A 9,426-nucleotide genomic window follows, 5' to 3' on the forward strand; every position below is an offset into this window, starting at 1 on the left:
GTTTAATTCTCCTCTAGACTAGGAGAGCTCTATATCTGATGATCGCCATGAGGGGTTTAACGACCTCTGAGGCAGGAGTAGCTCAGAGATGTTAATCTCCTACTGTGTGGCAGATACTCTACTGGACACGTAGAATATAAAATTGAAGAACAAGGCATGCTTCCTTCAATCGAATAGAAGAATGTTCTGTTTTGTTTTTAAACACATGGTTAAGTCAGTAAAGTTACTTTTTATTTGTATTTTTTTATTTTTTATGGCACGGTCTCACTCTGTTGCCCATGCTGGAGTGTAAGGGTGAGATTTCAGCTCACTGCAACCCTCGATCTCGTGGGTTCAGGTGATCCTCCCACCTCAGCCTCCTGGGTAGCTGGGACTGCAGGAATGCACCACCATGCCCAACTAAGTTTTGTATTTTTTGTAGAGACGAGGTTTCGCCATGTTGCCCAGGCTGGTCTTGAACTCCTGGGCTTAAGCGATCTTCCTGCCTCAGCTTCTCAAAGTGCTAGGATTACAGGTGTGAGCCACCATGCCTGGCCAAAAGTTACTTTTTAAAATACTGATGAGATTTGCTGATATCTCTCAGTAGGTCTGATATCAAAGACGAGGCTAATTTCTTTGTTCATTGTAGCTGAACATTGTAGATGGCTGGAGCTAGAAAATTGACATTTGATGAATAATCTTTATCTTTTGTTGAACCACCTGTACTTTTCAGCTCATGACTAACTACAAATCGAAGAGAAGAAGTCTCTTTAGACTGGGCGTGGTGGCTCATGCCTGTAATCCCAGCACTTTCGGAGGCCAAGGTAGGTGGATCACTTGAGGTCAGGAGTTCGAGATCAGCCAACATGGTGAAACTCCATCTCTACTAAAAATACAAAAATTAGCCAGGCATGGTGGCATGCACCTGTAGTCCCAGCTACTCAGGAGGCTGAGGTAGGAGAATTGATTGAACCTGATAGGCGGAGGTTGCAGTGAGCCAAGATCACCCCACTGCACTCCTGCCTGGGCAACACAGTGAGACTCGTGTCAAAGAAAAAAAAAGGAATCTGTTTAAATTGTGCAACATTTTAATAATAATCATATAATTCTATGCTTATGGTTTTCAGCTTAAAGGTTAACTAAGCCTATCCAGATTGATAATATACCAATTTCTTTCAATATCATTTTATTACAGAGGATGTAATAAAAATTGTAAATGGCGTACTTCAATATTCTAGCAATGTTTTAAAGGATATCATCAGTATTGTATACCTAATACAGTTTACTGGGAAAAAAAAAAATCTAGACTCCTTTTCCCTATCACCATATAAAATACACCCAAGAGGCCTCTGATATATTTAGCTTTGTTTTGTCAGTTCCTATACCCATCATGCAAGGTAGAGAAAAATCAGTTGGCTTCTGGCGAAACAATGCACTTGTGCTATAACAGTGAATGTTTTTTGTGCCATGAATTAAGGACTGCATGATGTGGCAATTCTTAGAGTATATTTAGGTACCTTCTACATATTAGTTGCACCAAGATCCTCAGATTAAGGTCCTCATTTTCCTTCCATCATGAAAAATACATCCCTCCTCCCCCTCCAAAAAAATCCTCATGAAGACACAAAGTCAGGGCAATGATGATGTACATTCCGCAACAATCCAACAAAATACACTTTTTTTGTTTTTAGAAATGCAGTGTGGGTCAGGGGCAGTGGCTCATGCCTGTAATCCCAGCACTTCAAGAGGCTGAGGTGGGAGGACCATCTGAGCCCAGGAGTTTAAGACCAGCCTGGGCAACGTAAGGAGACCTTGTCTCTATAAAAAGTAAAAGAAAAATTAGGCAGGTGTGCTGGCACACGCCTGTAGTCCCAACTATTGGGGAAGCTGAGGTGGGAGGATTGGTTGAACCCAGGAGTTCCAGAACAGAGCAACACCCCATCTCAAGAAAAAAAAAAGGAATGCGGTGTGCTTGGTGTTGCTTGGGATGGCTGCTGGCCTGTTAGTGCAGATGTCGTATGGAATATCGTCAGCATCTACTTGTTATGCATCTTCCACATTCATCACATTGGAACACAAGGTTATCACAAAAGGAAAGGTGCGTGTGTTTCCAAGCACCGTGTTACTTATGTTTTCCTCTAAATTCAGGATTAGGAAAATGTTGGGAGAAAAGAAATCTGAAGACATAAGTGGCTTGTGGGATAAATCACATAGATTTAAAAGGAGTGGTTTCCCCAGAAGACATATGTTTTCTTACCCTGGAGGAACCTGTGAATATGAGACATGGTGCACCTACCAGCACAAGTTAGGATATCCAGTAAGTGTTAAAGGGGAAATTCCACAGAGAAAATCACAACAAAAAGCATGTCCATTTGTTCATCAAACATCTGTTTACCTACTAGGGGTCAACATTGTTCTAGACACCATGAATACAATAGTGAACAAGAGTGGCAAACCCCGTGCCTTTGTGGAGCTCATAATCTAGTATAGAATACTAATATAAATTACAGGTTGAGTATCCCTAATCCAGGAATCTGAATCTGAAATGCTTTAAAGTCCGAAACTCTTTGAGCACCTACATGACACCAAAGGAAAGACCCATTGGAGCACTGCAAATTTTTGAATCAGGAATGTTCAACCATGTAATACAAATACTCCAAAGATTTAAAAAATATCCAACATCTGAAACACTTCTGGTCCCAAGCATTTTGGAATAAAGAATACTCAACCTGTACGTGGCAAGCTAGAAGGTGGTAAGTGCCTTGGAGGTAAATAAAGCAGAGACGAGGTTGCAGGCTGGACTGGAAGGAGGTGTCTGAGCATAACACCTGAAGGGTTGATACAGCCACGCAGACGTCTAAGGGAAGTGCTTTCCAGGCAGTGAGAAGAGCACATGCAAAGGCTCTGAGGCAAGACGCCTGGAGATCCTTTGGTAGAATTCACAAGCGTGATGATGGCATGTGTAACATGTGTCTGACATGAACTTACGGGAAAAAAAAAAGAATGTGCCTGGCAGTTTGAAGGAATGAGGACGCCAACGTGTTTAAATGCCTTAAACTCCTTTCAGCCTGAGGGGTTACCATCAGGGGAAAAATGCGTCACTAACGCAGCAACATTTTCAGACTCTTAGAACAGGAATGTGCCTTTGTAAATGCTTACTCCTACCCCTTAATCTTACCAAAGAAATGAGGAAGAGGAGGTTGGGTGAGTAATCCAAGGTCACACAGCCAGTGACTAGCCGCACAAAAATCCCAAACAGCACCACGGATTTGTCTCTTGCTTCAATTTTACAATGAAGAGGCACTTTTTCTTTTTCTCTTTTTTTTTTTTTTTCTTTTTTTAAGTCAGAGTTTTCGCTCTTGTTGCCCAGGCTGGAGTGCAATGGCAGGCGGGATCTCGGCTTACTACAATCTCCACCTCCTGGGTTCAAGCGATTCATCTGCCTCAGCCTCCTGAGTAGCTGGGATTACAGGCATGCGCCACCACACCCGGCTAATTTTGTAGTTTTAGTAGAGATGGGGTTTGTCCACGTTGGTCAGGCTGGTCTCGAACTCTTGACCTCAGGTGATCCGCCCGCCTCAGCCTCCCAAAGTGCTGGGAGCTGAGACGGGTCTCACTCTGTCACCCAGGCTTCAATGCAGTGGTGTAATCTAGGTTCATTGCAGTCTCGACATCGGTGGCTCAAACAATCCATCCACCTCAGCCTCCTGAGTAGCTAGGACCACAGGCACACCACCACGTCCAACTACTTTTTCTATTTTTTATAGAGGCGAGGTTTTACCATGTTTCCCAGGCTAGTTTTGAACTCAAGCAATCCTCCTGCCTCGGCCTCCCAAATTGCTGGGATTACAGGCATGCAACACTACACTAGGCCCACTTTTCTTATTTAAAAAAAAAAAAAAAAAGAAAAAAGAAAAAAAGTCCTGCCAACTAATGTAATCTTCTTAGAATTTAAAATTGATCAATTTCACTTTTTTAGGCAACAGATAACCAAGACCATACAAGCACCCTAAATATTTGTTGAAGAATGAATAATAAATGTAATATTACCTAAACTTCATTACCCCCAGCAACTAATTGAATAAGTGTGTAACAGAAAAATTTGTGCACAAGAAAACATATCAGGATGTTTATTGTACAAACTGTTATAGTAAAAAGAAATAAAAATAAAAATGGAAACGGAAATAGAGTGTCACTCAACAGAAAAAGTGTAACAGTAAAAAACTAGGCCAGGCACAGTGGCTCATGCACTGTGGAAGGCTGAGGTGGGAGGCTCACTTGAGGCTGAGAGTTCGAGGCCAGCCTGGGCAACATAGTAAGACCCTGTCTCTACAAAAATGAAAAAAATTAGCCAGGCATGGTGGCATGTGCCTGTGGTCCCAGCGACTTTGGAGGTTGAGGCAGGAGGACTGCTTGAGCCCAGGAGGTTGAGGCTGCAGTGAGCGGTGATCACAACACTGCACTCCAGCCTGGGTGACAGAGCGAGACCCCAGCTCAAACAAAAAACAGTGAAAAATCAGAAACCCTAATTTACTCTTGGCAAGGGAGTAAATATACTATACTTTTTTCATACACTCGGATTCTCTGTAACAGTTAAAGTGAATAAATATCTATTAACACATGTATCTCGAAAACAAGGTAAGTTAAAAATGCAAGCTATACATAGGTAGAATTATACCATTTATGTAAAATGTTAAATACAAACCCACAGGTATTTTTTTGTGGATACACTGTAGTTCCAAACATGCTTGGGAACTATGTGCGCTAACTTCACATTAGAGGTTACCTGAGGATGGAGACAAAGGAGTAGGAATAGATCAAATATTTAAGTTATAGTTTATTTTTCCATGGGGGAGGTGAGCATGGGGCACATATGAAAAATATTAGCAACTCTTAAACCTAGGAAGTAGAAGACAAAATGGCTTACTATACTCTGTTTTTATGTATGTTAGAAATATTTCTATTTATTTATTTATTTATTTATTTTGAGAAGGAGTCTGCTCTGTTGCCAGGCTGGAGTGCAGTAGCCGAATCCTGGCTCACTGCAACCTCCGCCTCCCGGATTCAAGCGATTCTCCTGCCTCAGCCTCCCGAGTAGCTGGGATTACAGGCGCCCACCACCACGCCCGGCTAATTTTTTTGTGTTTTTAGTACAGACGGGGTTTCACTGTGTTGGCCAGGATGGTCTCGATCTCCTGACCTCGTGATCCGCCTGCCTTGGCCTCCCAAAGTGCTGGGATTACAGGCATGAGCCACCGTGCCCGGCCCTTATTTTTATCTTTAAAGGATGAAAAAAAGGAACGAAGGAAGGGAGGGAGGGGTGGAGCAAAGTGAGGCAAAAGTTGTCTACCGCATTCTATTAATTCCAAGGCCTAGTTGTTCTTAACCTCCAAACCTGCTTCTTCTTCACCTTTAAAGCCCAGGTGATAGTACGTGTACCTGCTTAGAACGTGCTTTGAGAACTAGCAAACTGGAGAGAGAATTTCACTGTCAGGTTCACTACTGGTGGGCGGGACCCTACATCATTCCCCCACAGAATTCCTAGGGGGCTCAGCATCCTTTCTTTCTTTTCAATTCAGATAACAGTAATAAGATTTTCCAGCACGGTTATAATCACACCACCAGCACCACCACCACCTCCTCCAAAAAGCCATAAAACAATAAATTAATTACTGAAGCATCTCAGTGAATGGAGATGAAAACTGCAGCAGCCCAGCATGGGATAGCTCTCCCAATCTCTGTTAGGCAAGCACTGACTAAAAGATAAGAACTGGATCAATTTCCTCGCATAAAATCGACTGTCTTACAAACCCAAGGGGGAAAAAAATCACACTTGTTGTTAGGCATCATTAAGAAAAGATTATCAGATTATATCCATCGGTAATAAAACTCCGAGCCACAGAGCGAACAGAGACCTGCAGGCTGGGGACAGAGCAGCCAAAATCCAGCCTCCCTGTGATTCCTGACCTCTTCTCCAACTCTGTGCAAAGCCTGCGGAGGTGAGACTCTCTTGGCTAAGACGAGCTTCGGCTATGTCCTAGTGATGGACAGTTCCTCTCTGGCAGGCCCCTGCCGCCTTGAGACCACATTCCCCAGAGATCCGGCAACGTTTCCCCATCCCAGGCAGCTGGGCATTCTCCTCTCCCGGAGGGAAGACGGAATCCCACCCAGATCACCCGTGAGCTGCGGCGAAGAGAAGCCGCTGGTCCCGAGGCGAGGGGCCTCGAGTCCGCAGATTCCCCTCAACATCTCTGGGAGTAAAGTTGGACTTAGCTGGGCTCCTGGCAAATAAAAGGGAGCCTGGAAAGGCAGCCATGCTCAGGCCCCCGTGAGGCCACTTCGGACCCCTCCACGCTGTGCTGGGCTGCATCTGCCTTAATTCCCCGTCTGTTGCTTCTCCAGGCTCTGAGCCCCCTCCACAAAAGGGGGATGCGAAACTCAAAGGAGTTAGCAGGTGAACCCTGCAAACCGCAGGAGCTAAACCGAGGACACCAACCAGCCCAAGAAGGCAGCGAAGGTGGTTGAGGACGACACCCCCTCCCCCCGCCCCAGGCAGGGGTCGCGGGACATGGCGGGCGCCTTTCTGGTGGCTCCCAGTCCTCCTTCCTCCCGAAGTCCCGGAGGCCCCGAGTCTGCCCTAACTCCAGCATCCGCCCTCCCTGAGCTGTGGCGGGGAAAACAAGGCAGGGGGCAGGGGGCAGGGGACAAGGGGCAGGGGCAGGCCCAGAGGGGTCTCGCCCCCGCCTTTGGGCCGGCCGAGGGGCTCCCTGGAGTCAGAGGAGGAACAATAGCGGACCCCTCGTCCCAGAAGCCACCCGGAGTCTCCCGCTCGCACCTCCCTCCCCACCTCCTCCAAGTTCAGCCTGGAGGCGGATTGGGCTCAGCAGCACCGACGCAGGGGGAGCGAGGCTCCGCGCGGGGTGAAGCAGGTGGGACCGGGCGCAGACTCCAGGGTGCACCTCCGGGTCTGCTCATTCATTCCCACCCGCGCTCCCTCCGCCGCGGCCCCTGCCCCGCGCCCCGCCCCAGCCGGCCTGCGAGTCGCGGAGGACCGGGGAAGAACCCTTCTCCTAACTTAGCCGGGTCCTCCCGCTCTACCCTCATCTCCACCTTCCTCCCCTTCCTCTTGTTCCCACATCTGCTCTCCGCAGACAGTTGGAGGCCGGCGGTGGACAAGGGAGAGGTGGCGGGACCCCGGCTGCAGCCCGCTCAGTCGCTCCGCCCGGGCGCAGTCCCCAGCGCCTCCCGCGCCCAAGCTCCAGACACAAAGGCGGGGACACGAGCCCGGGACCCCGCGCCGGGAGCCTCCCAACTCCGTGCCGCGCACTCACCCCATCTAGGCGGCGGCGGCGCTCCCCGAACCCTGCTGGCTGCTCCACCACGCCCGCCGCTTCCCCAGGAAAACGCGGCCGCCGGGCTCGCTTCCTGCTCGGCTTCCTGCGCCGCTGTCCCTCCTCCTCCCCCGCTGCGGGGGTCAGTGGGCGCCGAGCTCCAGGGCTGGGCGGGCGGGGCGGGGGCAGCGGCAGCACCACCACGTGGCCGCCGGGCGCCGGCCCCCGCCGACCTGGATCCAGCGGGAGCGGGAAGGGAGGCGCTAACCATTCCCCTCCCATTCCACCCCGCGCGGCCCCAAATTCCGCGAGTCAGGTGACCTGGCCCCGGGCTCCGGCCCGGACCTGGGGGAGTGCTCCCAGCCCTCCAGCCCCCGGCGCATCCCCCGGGTCCGCGCGTCCGGGCTGTTCGTGGCTTGCTTTTAGCCTCCAGGGATCGTGGGACCCTTCTCTGCGGATCTGTTTCATCCTCTTAACCTGAAGTTAGTGGAAGCCCCCCGTGCTCTGACCCCTGGGTTTAGGACGGATGAGATCCCAGATACTGTTTATTTCTGATTAACTTCCAAAGTCGTTTGTGGTAGTGGCGAGTGTTTCAAAGTCACGGCTCCAAGCCCCTTCTAACCAGAATCTAAAAGGTTGTTTTCCAAAATCATTGAACAGAAAGTAAAGTAGAATGCGCTCACGTTCTCCGGACTGAACCAATTGGTTGGAGTGACTGTTTCCTAGCACTGTTTGGGTGGCAAGGCAAGACTACCGCCGTTCAGTGCTGTTCTGCTCAGGAGTTAGAAAGGAGAAACGTACAGACTGAACTAACAGGCGAGATTGCGCATGGGAACGCCTTCAAAATAGTGTGTGGGAAGCCACGGGGTACAGGCTCACTGCCCCAGGTTCCCGACAGCTTCTCTCCCTATCCCAGCCCACTAAGGCCGGACCTTTGAATTACGATGGACTCCTCCATTAATTCCAAGGATTTCAAAGCTCTCTATCTACCCACTCATCTAATTTGGGCCGGCTTTTCCACGCATTCTAGTCATGCTAACCAGCTGTGACTTCAGTTCTATTCACCAAAGCTCCTCCCTTCTCCTCGTTAGCTCTGCCTCCTTTGCTCAGGGAAGAAAGCTTTCTAGAATAAATAACTGGTATTGAGTTCTTTCTGGGATCTACTGTAAGTCAATTGAACTTAAGAGGGTAAAAAGGCCGATTCCAACAAAATTGAAATTCATCCTAAATTTCAGCAGCATATTAACATTTATATGGCAGATTTTACCTGTTCCCTCCCCCTACTGCATCCCCTTCTCCTTCCTCCGTCTCCCTACTAGGTAACAACTTATCTCCCCTTTGACAGTTGAACTTGACACACAAGGATCAAAAGTCTTGTAACCAGCTGCAGGGTCTTCACTTCCTATCATCATGCAGCAAAGGTTCCTTAGCCAAGTGTACACTCCCCTTCCTGTCCTTTATCCCTCTTTCAAGCAAAGTCACACTGTAAAAGAAATGTGAACTGGCCAACCTTCTTTTGGTTTAATGCTGGCAATTTCTACAATAGTGTTTCATTGTGATTCTTGTTAATGACATATTATAGGGTATTTAAGGGGAACATTACTGCCTGTGAGTTTTCTCCTCTATTTTTGCAGGTCAGTCTCGTTCAAGTAGGGGCAGCTGGGAGGATGGGATTTGATGCCTTACAGGTAGACAATGCTGTCTTGGAAATTCGACGTGTGTGTATTCTGTAGGAACAGTTGACATTTTGAAGGAGTTAAAATATTAGACAACATTAAACAATGATTGTCTAACCTGGCACATCTGCCTTTGATTCATAGAGGTCCTGTTCCTCTTTTTTCTCTGTGCCAGCCACCTCCAAAGAGTCTACCAGCCTATCAACTCTTAGATTCCCATTATATGATTCTCTTTGTTTGTTTGTTTTTTGTTTTTTGTTTTTTTTTTTTTTTTTGAGGGGGAGTCTCGCTCTGTTGCCCAGGCTGGAGTGCAGTGGCGCTATCTTGGTTCACTGCAAGCTCCGCCTCCCGCGTTCACGCTATTCTCCTGCCTCAGCCTCCCAAGTAGCTGGGACCACAGGTGCCCACCACCACGCCCGGCTAATTTTTTTGTATTTTTT

At 48.1% G+C, this 9,426-nt stretch overlaps 1 protein-coding gene across 2 annotated transcripts in view; it reads right to left on the reverse strand.

The window, feature by feature from the left end:
* The window catches only part of RAI14 (retinoic acid induced 14), a 174,706-nt gene extending 167,228 nt beyond the window's left edge, over nucleotides 1-7,478 (reverse strand). The window contains exon 1 of one of the 2 annotated variants that reach the window (XM_007961324.3): nucleotides 7,311-7,478. The gene's annotated coding sequence lies outside the window, so the exon portion shown is untranslated. The remainder of the gene's footprint in view (nucleotides 1-7,310) is intronic. The other variant, XM_007961325.3, reaches the window with a different exon arrangement.
* Between the last annotated feature and the right edge of the window lie 1,948 nt (nucleotides 7,479-9,426).

Source organism: Chlorocebus sabaeus, chromosome 4, assembly GCF_047675955.1.
Source record: "Chlorocebus sabaeus isolate Y175 chromosome 4, mChlSab1.0.hap1, whole genome shotgun sequence".
Lineage (NCBI taxonomy): Eukaryota > Metazoa > Chordata > Mammalia > Primates > Cercopithecidae > Chlorocebus > Chlorocebus sabaeus.